Below are 14,799 nucleotides of genomic sequence, written 5' to 3' on the forward strand. Positions count from 1 at the left end.
AATATTGCATTTATAAATTGTTTGAACCCGACCCCCCGTGGTCTTTAGATGGACACCAAGTAATTACGAATTTCTAGTTCAAATCCAGCAGGAGACCTTTGTTATTGTCTTCTTGTCTTATCCTGTCTACATGTTCTGTTAGTTTCTAGTAGCCACCAGCAAGTACATAGAAAAATTATTTTACATCATTCTAAACATATTTATGTTTCTATGAAACAACCAGTTTTTGAACCTGCCAGCTTTAATTAGAAAGGTGTTGTATTTCACAACAGGTATGTCTCACACTGAGCGTACCCTTACCAAGAAAAGAAAGAAAAAAAAAAAAAAGAAACGAAAAAAGATATATTTTCTAGTGTATTAATCTTTTATTTATTTATTTTTAACTAGTTTGGGAGGTCCTGTGACTTATACTCCGGTGCATCTTATATACTAAAAAAATCACACATTCGTTGTTAACAATAATAATTATGACTATTTATATAAGACTTTCACAGGAATCAAACCACTAAACAAAATAAACTCTAATAATAAAAGAATAAATGCCAGTAATAAAAAGTACACTACAACAATGCACAAAAACCCAAATTGAAGAGCTGATAATAAAGAAAAAAGGTTATAAGAGTTATATTCCAGTGTTATTTATATATTGTTTTTTCCTCTTCAAAAAGCATTTTTTTCCCTTGTCCAGGTCTCTTGCAAAAGAGATGTTGATCTCAATGGGACTAACGTGGTTAAATTAAATTACCTGAAGACATTTGTTTCTTATGCCAAGTATACTCAGATTATTCTATATATTTGTAAGTATATGCCAAGTACAGAGATTTTTTTGCCATACTTGTCAGTATGAACAATGTATACTTTAAATATTATGCATATTTGATTAGTACATAAGTAATCTGAAAGTATACTTGCTTATTTTTAATTCAAAAGAGGTCCACTGCTAGTAAACATGGATAAATTTCTTTTTGGTAAGGGTAGGAAAGAGCACAGAAAAAGTAACATGCAAAAAAAGTAGCAGTATACATAAAGGAGGCCAAGAGTTTATGATGACATCTTGTGTGTGTGTGTGTACACACAGACAAATATATATATATATATATATATATATATATATATACAGTGAGGAAAATAAGTATTTGAACACCCTGCGATTTTGCAAGTTCTCCCACTTAGAAATCATGGAGGGGTGTGTAATTTTCATCTTAGGTGCATGTCCACTGTGAGAGACATAATCTAAAAAAAAAAAAAATCTGGAAATCACAATGTATGATTTTTTTTAAATAATTTATTTGTATGTTACTGCTGCAAATAAGTATTTCAACACTTGTGAAAATCACTGTTAATATTTGGTACAGTAGCCTTTGTTTGCAATTACAGAGGTCAATGTTTCCTGTAGTTTTTCACCAGGTTTGCACACACTGCAGCAGGGATTTTGGTCCACTCCTCCATACAGATCTTCTTCAAATCTTTCAGGTTTGGAGTTTCAGCTCCCTCCAAAGATTTTCTATTGATTTCAGGTCTGGAGACTGGCCAGGCCACTCCAGGACCTTGAAATGCTTCTTACGGAGCCCCTCCTTAGTTGCCCTGGCTGTGTGTTTGGGGTCATTGTCATGCTGGAAGACCCAGCCATGACCCATCTTCAATGCTCTTACTGGGGGAAGGAGGTTGTTTACCAAAATCTCACAATACATGACCCCATCCATCCTCCCTTCAATATGGTGCAGTCGTCCTGTCCCCTTTGCAGAAGAGCACCCCCAGAGTATGATGTTTCACCCCCATGCTTCATGGTTGGGATAGTTTTCTTGGGGTTGTTCTCATCCTCTAAACATGGTAAGTGGAGTTGATTCCAAAAAGCTCTATTCTGGTCTCAGCTGACCACATGACCTTCTCCCATGCCTCCTCTGGATCATCCAGATGATCACTGGTGAACTTCAAACGGGCCTGGACATGTGCTGGCTTGAGCAGGGGGACCTTGCTGCCCTGCAGGATTTTAAACCATGACAGCATCATGTGTTACTAATGTAATCTTTGTGACTGTAGTCCCAGCTCTCTTCAGGTCATTGACCAGGTCCTCCTGTGCAGTTCTGAGCTTTCTCAGAATCATCCTTACCCCACAAAGTGAGATCTTGCATGGAATCCCAGACTGAGGGAGATTGACAGTCATCTTGTGTTTTTTCCACTTTCTAATAAGTAATCATAACAGTTGTTGTCTTCTACCAAGCTCCTTGCCTGTTGTCCTGTAGTCCATCCCAGCCTTGTGCAGGTCTACAGTTTTGCCTCTGGTCCCTTAGACAGCTCTTTGGTCTTGGCTATGGTGGACAGGTTGGAGTGTGATTGATTGAGTGTGTGAACAGGTGTCTTTTATACGGGTAACAAGTTCAAACAGGTGCAATTAATACAGGTAAAGAGTGCAGAATAAGAGGGCTTCTTAAAGAAAAATTAACAGGTCTGTGAGAGCCAGAATTTTTGCTGGTTGTAGGGGGTCAAATACGTATTTGCAGCAGCAACATACAAATAAATTATTAAAAAAATTATACATTGTGATTTCCAGATTTTTTTGTTTTAGATTATGTCTTTCACAGTGGACATACACCTAAGACGAAAATTTCAGACCCCTCCATGATTTCTAAGTGGGAGAACTTGCAAAACCACAGGGTGTTCAAATACTTATTTTTCACACTATATATATATATATATATATATATATATAGGAACAGACAGAATCTACCTGTGCATTATAAGTTGTTCTGGGAGTTATCCTTTTCCCTTACCTAATGAAACCCTAACTAAAAACCAAACATTATCCCTAACACATCCTCTCATTCCTAACACTTGGTTATCCTTTTCCCTTATGAATTAACATTGGCATAAAACTTCATTCGTTCATCCATTCCTTTGGTATTTTCCAATATTTACCTTTTTCCAAACAAAGGTGGATGGTGGTCAAGGCTTTGTGTGCTTGTTTCCAGCACTGAAGGATCCACCACCTGTTCCCATTATCCATGTACTATGTAGTTCCATCGGGAAGGGCATCCACTACCCAACCCAAGGGAGTAAGTGAAGGAGCTTGCCTTACCTTACTTACTTACCTTTTTCTGTGAAAAATGTTACTTTTTGTCTGACTTTTTATATCAGAAATAAGCAAAAATTTGCTCTGTGTAAGCCTGGTCTTGTCAGATCACAGAAGCTAAGCATAGTGGGTCCTGGTTAATGCTTGGATAGGAAACCTTTTAAGAAAAACCATGGGCTGTGCCTGTACCACCAGGTAGATTTGGAGTTGTGTCACAAAGAGCATCTGCTGTCAACGGACATCTGTGCTCAATCATCTGTGGTGACTCTGACCTTACAGAATCAGTAAGATTGTGTCTTCATGAAACTTTATCAGCAACTCCTCCTAAACCTTTGGGTTGATTTCAGTGAAACTTAGCACATGGGTAGCACACCATGTGAAGATGTAGAGGGCTGCTTGAAAATTTGTGAACTGCTTGAGCTTTTACATGTTTGAATTTTTTAGGACATCAAAAAAGAAAAACTAAATTCAGGCTTTATATATTAAAACTTCTACATTTTGCATGCATGTTTTGGTATTATAGGAGGATTGTGCAACCTTTCACACTGCAGCTAAAAGATCATCAGTAAGCAGACTTTCAGCACAGTAAACAGGCTTATCCACAAAGAGTGGAGGGGCTGGGGGTCGGGGCGTGCACACACCGCATGCTGAGCATGGAAATCGGCCCAGACAGCTTGGCCTATTGTGTGATGGCCAGGGAGCCAAAGGTTGCTTGTAATCAAATTTGAGGTTTTATTCCACAGACTGGTGGAGAAGTAATAGGGCTCTGTCACATGATGAGTGCTTGGATGTCTGTGTGTGCTATCTACCTTTGTGTGGGCAGCGTGTGTTAACATGCTCCACATACGAAATTGCACAGCTGTTTGGTTGTATGACAAAATGGAAGAAGCTAGTTAACGTACGTCATACACTGAAAATAAATAAATAAATTGTGGCAAGTCATGTTAGGTTTGGCCAACTTAACATAACTATGTATGTATGTGTTTACACACACACACACACACACACACATATATATATATATATATATGTGTGTGTGTGTGTGTGTGTGTGTGTGTGTGTGTGTGTGTGTGTGTGTGTGTGTGTGTATATATATATATATATATATATGTGTGTGTGTGTGTGTGTGTGTGTGTGTGTGTGTGTGTGTGTCTGTGTGTGATATGCGCAACAAACCACAAACAAACCAAGGCATTTTATATATGCCCATACAGAGCCCAGTGACATTTTGTCATTTAGGTTTTAAAAAAGGAAGTCTTCTTTTGCAGTCTCACCACAGCCCAAGATTCACTCACTGTTCATCAACATTTGTATAAAGTCAGTCTGGTCTTGTGGAAGTGCTGTGTGATTGTGCTTAAACAGTCCAAATTGTTCTCTTTCCCAATAGTGTTTCTGTAGTTTTATATATGTTTTGATTGTTTTATTTTTTTTAATGTTTTCATTTCTCCAAATTCTCCGTAGGTGTGTGTGTGCGAGTGCGAATGTGTTTGTCTGTCTATATGTGGCCCTGGGACAGACTAGTGTCCTGTACCACGCCTCATGCCCTATGACTGCTGGGATAGGCTTCAGCCCCCCTCCTCCCCCCCCGTGACCCTTAATGGGAGTAAGCGGGTATAGAAAATGGATGGATGGATGCTTCACTTTTGTATTGTTTTGACCTATTTATTGAAAATCAAAAAACTTTCGCTTCCTTGATTGCAAAGGGAGTTGGTCACAGTGACAAACTATAGTGTGATTTGCTTGGGCACCGCAAATACATTATAAGGGATGTGAGTTTAGTGCAGATAGCCCATACAGAAAATTGCTGATTTTGGTTTCAGACTGTGGTTGACCACCTGTACTAAGGAAGCACCTTAAAGCAGTGATTCACAATGGATTTATTTATTCAGGTGTCTTGAAAGTGACATCTATTAGAACCTGGTGCAATAATGATTTAGAATGCAAAAACCATCATGTGCTTACCATTTATATTATGTTTTTAGACAGGGCAAGGTAAAAAATACCCAGAGTAAACTGCTTCTTTTTGCCACCAAATGTGCAGGTTTACCTAAAAATAAATAAATAAATAAACTGTTTAATATGGCCAATTATAGTTATCCGCTTACCTTAGCCTCACCGTTGTCTCGAGTCTTCGGCTGCTGTGGAGTATAGGCTTAGAGAATAAGCCCAGAACAATAATATTTTGTACCCTGTTAGCCCATTATGGTGTCTGCGCTCTAACTCAGTTCAACACCAGTTAAATTTTGTTTTTTTCTTAGGTGAAAAGATTAACAGCAAAACATCTAAAAACAAAGCCTAGGCTGAAAAACGTCAACTTTTCCCTTTAACTGTGTCATTGCTGATTCCTAAGCTGACCTGCACCCAAAAACAGTGAAACTTAAAAAGATTATGTAATTTGTTACGGCTGAGTTTATGGGAGTTTTTCAGGGCATATTTATAATTTAACAAAATAGCAAATTGTAATAATTTCTTTAAGCTTGTCTAAACATCACTTTTTTCCAGTGTAATTAATACCTCTAGGTAAACAAACATGCAACCTTAAATTTAATCCTTTTCATAACTTTCCCATTCTATTGAGGGTATAGGATAACTCATTCCTGTGCATTGAGAGTTCAGGTCGAACCAAGCTCATATGGGTTTGTGCACATTTCAAAAAGAGCGTATAATCATTAAGATTCACCACTTTGTAATTAGCCAGATTCCAAAAAGCTCTCCAGCAGAGGGAGGTATAATTAGGCTATTCTTAAACCGTAGGTCTTGGAAACACCCTGAAGCGAGTTCATGTGAATTTATGTGATGTCCGTGTCTTTTTTAGTAATGGAAGGAAAAAAACCAGGAGTCCTTTCTTTCAGAATGCTCACAATGGTTTCTGTTGAAAACTAGCACTCCATAGATGGGCTGAAATCCCTTTTCTCTCTTTTTAACCCCACCAAAGCTCTTAAAAAGACACCGGCCCATTGCACACGCAATTGATAGTCCACCACTTGAACTTAATATTGTGAATAGAAGGCCAAACTGTGTGAATCAAAAAGACAATGTGCCGAGCTTAGCAGCAAACTGGCACTTTGTGTGTGGCGTTTGAGCCCCAGAGAAGGAAGTTTCTAATGTGAGCCTCACAATTGTGTGTCTATAGAGTTCTAATGAGCTTCTGTGTGCCCAGTGAATGGCTGGGGCCCATTCACCGTGAGGGCCCAATGAGCCAGCTCACTGCACACATTCACAATACCATCCAGAGGGAATGGGCGTGGCCCAGGAGAACGCTGTGGACAGGCTTTAAAATATCATCATAGCAGTACGCTAGAGGATAACATGGTTTGGATTCTGAACAAACACATCATCGTACAGCCGCTTTAGAGTACCTGAAAGTCATCAGTCATCAGGGGGCCAAAATGGAGACTTCACATTCAAAGCAAGCTGAATATTCATAAAAGTCTGGTGAGATGATAAAAAAGAACAAACTATAAAGTGAACGAATGAATGAATGAGTGAATTTCGGCACAGAGATGAATAACAACACAGACAATAACAAAACTCATAAAAAGAACAACGTACAATGAACCCATGTGGCTGAAAGGGTGAAGGCAGAAGCAAAGCTTATAGATACCCTCCCCGTATACCACAAGAAATAAAGAATGTATCCATATATAAATATATATACTCATAACGACAATACAAAAGAAATGTGCACAAACAATACAACTCAGTCAGTGCACCAAAATTTCAAAACACAACCAAACGAGCAACAGTGCACAATCAAACACAACAACAAAAATGGTAAACCTAATTCTCCAAACTATAGCGGGTAAATATATTATTTTTGTAAAGCCTTTTAAAGCCAGCTAAGGTACCAAGTAATTTAATATTATCAATGACTTTTTACAATTTCTCAAATAATAATGTCCCTCTCAAATTGTAGCTGGAGTCCCTCATTTTAAACAAGTGCTGGACATATTGAGGCAAAAGTTTATTTTTTAACTTTATACATAATTTGTATAGTGATGTAATCAACCATGTACCAGAATTTTAAAATTTGTAAACAAGCAAATAATGGATTTGTTGGCTCACAATTTGGTTTATTACTGATAATTCTTTTAGCTTTCTTTTGCAACAGAAATATTGGTTTAGTATTAATTCTATATGTAATATGTCATATATGGAACAAGTAATGTATGATAAAAAATGGCTGAAGAATGTTGGGAGAAGAAGTCTTGTGCTTTATGCAGAATTGCAATGACTTTTGACATTTTAGATTTAACATAATTAATATATGTTTTACAGCTTAATTTATCATCAATATAAACATCAAGAAATTTTGTATCTGTTACAATTTCATTTTATGCTTAAGTTCCTGGACTTATTCCAAATATGATACACTTAGTTTTTCCAAAATGGAGCGGTAATTTGTTTGAATTGAACCATTGTTTAAATTTCTGTAATTCATTGTAACTCCATTGTGTACAGGAGCTGTCCCAAATGACCACTACAAAACACAGTCATATCATCAGCAAATAAAATACAACTTGCGGACTTGGAAACCAAACATCACTAATGTACATAAGAAACAGTAATGGCCCAAGGACTGAATCCTGGGGCACCCCCACATGTAATCATCAAGAACTCAGAATTTTCCGACCGATGTGGACACACTGATACCTATTGTGTAAGTAGCTTGTTATCATGTGCCAAACCCGATACCATACTTCTGTAATTTGTCCAATAGCAAACTATGATCTATAGTATCAAGTGCTTTCTGTAAATAAAAAACCCTATAGTCTATTGCTTATTTTCAATTGGAAATTTGTTCAATGAAATCCATTACAGCCAATGAAGTAGTGCAATTCTTTCTAAAACCGTATTGCTGCTCCTTAAGGATATCATGTTTAGTTTAAGAAATCAGTTAACCTCATTACAAATACCTTTTCCAAAATTTTAGAAAATTGTGGTAAGAAGGAGACTGGCCTATAATGTTTCTGTGTAGGCTCTCAGTTGTCCAGGTGGTTTCCATAGTAGAGAAGCTTGAATCTTCGACTGGACTGGGTTGCTTGACGCGAGGATGTTTCACTTCAAATCGCAGAAGCTTCCTCAGCTAAAATTCTTGCTCTGGTAGTCTGACTTCTGTCTTGACTCTTGTAGAGAGTCTTCTCTACAATAATATTTTTAACCAAAAACATATCAAAATTGTCACTATCCGTTTATTTTCCCCTTAAGTTTATGAACTATTTCAAAAATTTCTTTTTCATCCATTCCTTTAATGAACATTGAATCCAGAACTGTTTTAATTGTTTTGTTGTAATCTAAATCTTTTTTACCCACATTAACAAACAAACAAACAAAAAACATTAAAATTATCTGCTATAGCTTTAACAATTGTGTCAGTATTTCTATAAAAATAAGCAGGATATTCTTCCAAGTGCTATAGTGATTTGCAACAAATCACTATAGCACTGCCTTTTACAAAATTCATAATGTTAATTAGTTTGTTTTTATATGTCTTATATCTCAGCTTCATTTGTTCTAAATTATAAAAACTGCTTTTACAAAAATGTTTCTTTTTACATGCATTCTGAAGTCCCTTAGTGATCCAAGGTTTATCAATGTTTTGCTTATTTCCCACCTTTGATACAAAAGGGCCATGTGTCCATGTGCTCATCCCTTGACCATGTGTCAGTAACCGAAATAACAGAAAAAGTTTACTGGCATTTTTTAAACAATCCTGAATTTTAAACAGGTTCGGAGAAAGACTTCTAATATCCATCCATCCATCCATTTTCTTCTGCTTTATCCAGAGTCGGGTTGCGGGGGCAGCAGCTCAAGCAAAGCCGCCCAGACCTCCCGATCCACACATACCTCCCCCAGCTCCTTCTGGGGAACCCCGAGGCGTTCCCAAGCCAGCTGAGAGACGTAGTCCATCCAGCGTGTCCTGGGTCTTCCCCGGGGCCTCCTCCCGATGGGACGTGTCTGGAACACCTCTCCAGTGAGGCATCCGAAAAAGATGCCCGAGCCACCTCAACTGGCTCATTTCGACGTGGAGGAGCAGCGGCTCGACTCCGAGCTCCTCCCGAGTGACCGAGCTCCTCACCCTATCTCTAAGGGAGTGCCCAGCCACCCTGTGGAGGAAACTCATCTCGGCCGCTTGTACTTGCGATCTTGTTCTTTTGGTCTTTCGGACTTCTAATATTAAAATGTATAATGGAGAATGACCCATTTATCATGGAACAGTTCTTAAATTGTTCCTCAGTAAAGTAATTGCAGTGGTGAATAACATTTTTAAGAAAAAAGCAATCCAGAGCTATATTATATTCAATGTTATGAGATTTATGTTTTTTAGGTCAAGCTCCTGTGCAGAGGTAAATTGGAAAGAATCAGTTGACATCATAAAAAAGTTGTAATCCACAAACCAAAAATTCAGATAAATAAAGTCTAACTGTTTGATATAAAGTTTTCTCAGAGGTTGTCTCATAATAAAAGGAAAACAAAACAAAAATCATAACGAAAATCCCTCCAAATAAGTGATAAAGAACCAATAAGGACATTTTCCTCCTTAAGGAGCAGTCACTTCAAATCATCCAAATCTGAAAGCTCTCGTATTATTAGGAGTTTCGCTTCCTCCGGAGTTCCATTTAATTTAATCCACACTTTACAATTTCTGGTCCAGGTCGCTTGTATTTTTTTTCTATTTCTCAAGGACTCTGGCTTGTCCTGCAGATGGCATAACTCTCCTTCCTTGGACTCGTTCTCTTCCTACCGGTCTTAGAGCTACTCTTTGGTGCCGCATTCTTGGCTCCTCTCTTTGGCGCTGTTTTAGTTTCAGGCATAGTTGTTTCGCAGTTGAATAAAAGAGAGCACATACCACCACCAAAGTTCAGCAGTCTTCTGTTTGCATCCTGGTTGACATTCTCTTTGAATATTTAATTTTCACGGTGAAACATTTGCTTCTTTGATATCTTCTGTAATAATCTTAGCTCCTGATCACTCACCTTTGTTTCTGATGGGTGACTTATGAGGTCTTGATCTTGATCTTTGTGCGTGATTACTCATCTTTGATCCTCATTGCCAACTTTAGATCTTTATTAGTGTATTTTGATCTTGATCTTTTATCATGATGTTTGGTTTTCAAAACTCATGATTTCTTTGCCATGTGTCTGTCTTTCTTTGATCTAGTAATAATCATCAAAGTAATCCTGATCAAGTGAAGGATCTGGTCTTTGATCCTGATCACTGAAGTGACTGGCAGTCTTCTTTTCTTTCTTTGACCCAATAACTAGCTTTGTATTTTTTGAAATCCACTTGTGTCCTTTTGAGATATCCTGCTGACAACCTGACAGACATACAGACAAATGCCAACAAACTCATAACCTCCTTGGTTGAGGTAATAATAATAATAAAAAACATACAATAAGTGATGAGCATCTAATGCAATGTCTGCAAAATAAAATGGTTGAGAAATTGCAAGTTTTTCTGATTGACACCACTCTGACGAGAGGGGGAGGAGCTCATTGGTGAACTCACCTGGTTGGATTTGAAAATTTGAGCCTTCTTGTCCCTTTGTGGAACCAAAATGAGCACACTAATCTGAGGGGATGATTGCAAAATTAAATACAAACTGCTTATTAATGCTTCACTGTTAGCGACTTACACTGAACTTGTAACTCTTAGGGCCCCTTCACACATAGTGTGAAGTTTGGATGAAGTGCACACATAGTGCGCATGATGCAGGAATCATGTGCAAACCATGTAATGTCGTCCCTGACTCCAACACCTCGTACACCTGTTGCTACAACTATTGGCGCACACAAGTGCCTGAAAGACAAAGTGTGCATTGTGCGAACCCATTGCATCCTCTCGCAGCAGGTGGCGGCCAAAATCCAGGTGACATGCACAAACATCTAACACCGCTCGCGAGGCACTTAGAAAATGCACTCTTGGCATGATAATAGACTGTAGACAATCACTTTCGTACTCGCAGAGAAATTTGTCTAAGTCCCACACGAGTGTGGCTTTGGTCTGTGTGCTGAGATGACAGGAGGTGTGTACTCCCACTGAAGTGGCTGTGGAAATCTGTGAATCTGGACATCCTAGTTGGACGCCACGTACTGTGTTTAGATGGACATGGACAAACAACTGCCCACTATGATGCGCGTGTCTGTTTGCTGTTACCAAGTGGACATAAATAAAAACATATATCACTGTGGTGATGTGCTGCTGTAGCAAATGGTGCACACATGGACAGGCTGCTCCCAGGGTGAAACGGACTGTCAGATCAGAACGTGCAGCAGGCGATCTCACTGTCATGTCACCCACGTGAGCTCTGTTCCACAAGATGCAGTGTCCTGCGGCACGTCGTCCACAAGACGCGCGCGTGGCCAGTTGGAGACGCGCCAGCAGATGTGGACATGATTGAGATGAGTGAACTGCTTCTCATTCATGTCATTTCATGACTGTATGTCTGTGACCATGGGTCATTTACAGAGGAACAGAACTGATCATATTTGTATTGCTCGCTTGATAAATGCAGTGTTTTTATATATGGTGTGTGATTTTAGTTTTTTTTTTTTGTAATAGTTCCATGTCCTTCCTGATATAAGGCAGATTCCCGCAGCTTTTAAAGAACAGCTCCGTAGCTCACACATAAAGTCGCTGACTGGCAATCAGAGCTTTTGAAAGGCACAGGTACCAGCTGGTTTTTATTTATTCCACATAAGCTGCACAATGTGGTTCCACAGGTGCCACTGTTTGTTTTTTATTCCATATAAGCGGCACGATGTGGTTCCACAAGTACCGGCTGCTTTTTTTTTTTTTTTTTTTTTTTTTATTCCATATAAGTGGTGTGATGTGGTTCCACAGGTACCGGCTGCTTTGTTTTTTTTTATTATTCCATATAAGTGGTATGATGTGGTTCCACAGGTACCGGCTGCTTTGTTTTTTTTTATTATTCCATATAAGCGGCGTGATGTGGTTCCACAGGTACCGGCAGTTTTTTTGTTTTTTTTATTCCACATAAGCGGCGTGATGTGGTTCCGCAGGTACCAGCTGTTTTTTTTAGTTTTTTTTTTAATTCCATATAAGTGTCGTGATGTGGTTCCACAGGTACCGGCTGTTTTTTTTTTTAAATTCCATATCAGCGCCGTGATGTGGTTCCGCAGGTACCAGCTGTTTTTTTTTTGTTGTTGTTGTTTGTTTTTTTTATTCCATATAAGCGGCGTGATGTGGTTCCACAGGTACCGGCTGTTTTTTTTTTTTTATTCCATATAAGCGGCGTGATGTGGTTCCACAGGTACCGACTGTTTTTTTTTTAAATTCCATATCAGCGCCGTGATGTGGTTCCACAGGTACCGGCTGTTTTTTTTTTTAAATTCCATATCAGCGCCGTGATGTGGTTCCGCAGGTACCAGCTGTTTTTTTTTTGTTGTTGTTGTTTGTTTTTTTATTCCATATAAGCGGCGTGATGTGGTTCCACAGGTACCGGCTGTTTTTTTTTAGTTTTTTTTTAAATTCCATATAAGTGTCGTGATGTGGTTCCACAGGTACCGGCTGTTTTTTTTTTTAAATTCCATATCAGCGCCGTGATGTGGTTCCACAGGTACCAGCTGTTTTTTTTTTTGTTGTTGTTGTTTGTTTTTTTATTCCATATAAGCGGCGTGATGTGGTTCCACAGGTACCGGCTGTTTTTTTTTAGTTTTTTTTTAAATTCCATATAAGTGTCGTGATGTGGTTCCACAGGTACCGACTGTTTTTTTTTTAAATTCCATATCAGCGCCGTGATGTGGTTCCACAGGTACCGACTGTTTTTTTTTTTTTTTTTATTCCATATAAGTGGCGTGATGTGGTTCCACAGGTACCGACTGTTTTTTTTTTTTTAATTCCATATCAGCGCCGTGATGTGGTTCCACAGGTACCGACTGTTTTTTTTTTAAATTCCATATCAGCGCCGTGATGTGGTTCCACAGGTACCAGCTGTTTTTTTTTTAAATTCCATATCAGCGCCGTGATGTGGTTCCACAGGTACCAGCTGTTTTTTTTTTAAATTCCATATCAGCGCCGTGATGTGGTTCCGCAGGTACCAGCTGTTTTTTTTTTTTTTATTCCATATAAGTGGCGTGATGTGGTTCCACAGGTACCGACTGTTTTTTTTTTTTTTTTATTCCATATAAGTGGCGTGATGTGGTTCCACAGGTACCGACTGTTTTTTTTTTTTTTAATTCCATATCAGCGCCGTGATGTGGTTCCACAGGTACCGACTGTTTTTTTTTTAAATTCCATATCAGCGCCGTGATGTGGTTCCACAGGTACCAGCTGTTTTTTTTTTTGTTGTTGTTGTTTGTTTTTTTATTCCATATAAGTGGCGTGATGTGGTTCCACAGGTACCGACTGTTTTTTTTTTTTTTTTATTCCATATAAGTGGCGTGATGTGGTTCCACAGGTACCGACTGTTTTTTTTTTTTAATTCCATATCAGCGCCGTGATGTGGTTCCACAGGTACCGACTGTTTTTTTTTAAAATTCCATATCAGCGCCGTGATGTGGTTCCGCAGGTACCAGCTGTTTTTTTTTTTGTTGTTGTTGTTTGTTTTTTTATTCCATATAAGCGGCGTGATGTGGTTCCACAGGTACCGGCTGTTTTTTTTTAGTTTTTTTTTTTATTCCATATAAGTGTCGTGATGTGGTTCCACAGGTACCGACTGTTTTTTTTTAGTTTTTTTTTTTATTCCATATAAGTGTCGTGATGTGGTTCCACAGGTACCGACTGTTTTTTTTTTAAATTCCATATCAGCGCCGTGATGTGGTTCCGCAGGTACCAGCTGTTTTTTTTTTTTATTCCATATAAGTGGCGTGATGTGGTTCCACAGGTACCGACTGTTTTTTTTTTTTTTTTTATTCCATATAAGTGGCGTGATGTGGTTCCACAGGTACCGACTGTTTTTTTTTTTTAATTCCATATCAGCGCCGTGATGTGGTTCCACAGGTACCGACTGTTTTTTTTTTAAATTCCATATCAGCGCCGTGATGTGGTTCCACAGGTACCAGCTGTTTTTTTTTTAAATTCCATATCAGCGCCGTGATGTGGTTCCGCAGGTACCAGCTGTTTTTTTTTTTTTTATTCCATATAAGTGGCGTGATGTGGTTCCACAGGTACCGACTGTTTTTTTTTTTTTTTTATTCCATATAAGTGGCGTGATGTGGTTCCACAGGTACCGACTGTTTTTTTTTTTTTAATTCCATATCAGCGCCGTGATGTGGTTCCACAGGTACCGACTGTTTTTTTTTTAAATTCCATATCAGCGCCGTGATGTGGTTCCACAGGTACCAGCTGTTTTTTTTTTAAATTCCATATCAGCGCCGTGATGTGGTTCCACAGGTACCGACTGTTTTTTTTTTAAATTCCATATCAGCGCCGTGATGTGGTTCCACAGGTACCAGCTGTTTTTTTTTTAAATTCCATATCAGCGCCGTGATGTGGTTCCGCAGGTACCAGCTGTTTTTTTTTTTTTTATTCCATATAAGTGGCGTGATGTGGTTCCACAGGTACCGACTGTTTTTTTTTTTTTTTTATTCCATATAAGTGGCGTGATGTGGTTCCACAGGTACCGACTGTTTTTTTTTTTTTTAATTCCATATCAGCGCCGTGATGTGGTTCCACAGGTACCGACTGTTTTTTTTTAAATTCCATATCAGCGCCGTGATGTGGTTCCACAGGTACCAGCTGTTTTTTTTTTAAATTCCATATCAGCG

General features: G+C 38.6%; 1 long non-coding RNA gene across 1 annotated transcript; it reads left to right on the top strand.

The window, feature by feature from the left end:
• The first annotated feature begins 464 nt into the window (after nucleotides 1-464).
• On the top strand, nucleotides 465-10,709 carry LOC117515077. Its single transcript, XR_004562034.1, has 3 exons — nucleotides 465-612; nucleotides 9,323-9,324; nucleotides 10,699-10,709. It is a non-coding gene; the product is annotated as an uncharacterized LOC117515077 (long non-coding RNA).
• The last annotated feature ends 4,090 nt before the right edge of the window (nucleotides 10,710-14,799 follow it).

The sequence above is a fragment of the Thalassophryne amazonica genome, chromosome 8 (assembly GCF_902500255.1).
Source record: "Thalassophryne amazonica chromosome 8, fThaAma1.1, whole genome shotgun sequence".
Classification (NCBI taxonomy): domain Eukaryota; kingdom Metazoa; phylum Chordata; class Actinopteri; order Batrachoidiformes; family Batrachoididae; genus Thalassophryne; species Thalassophryne amazonica.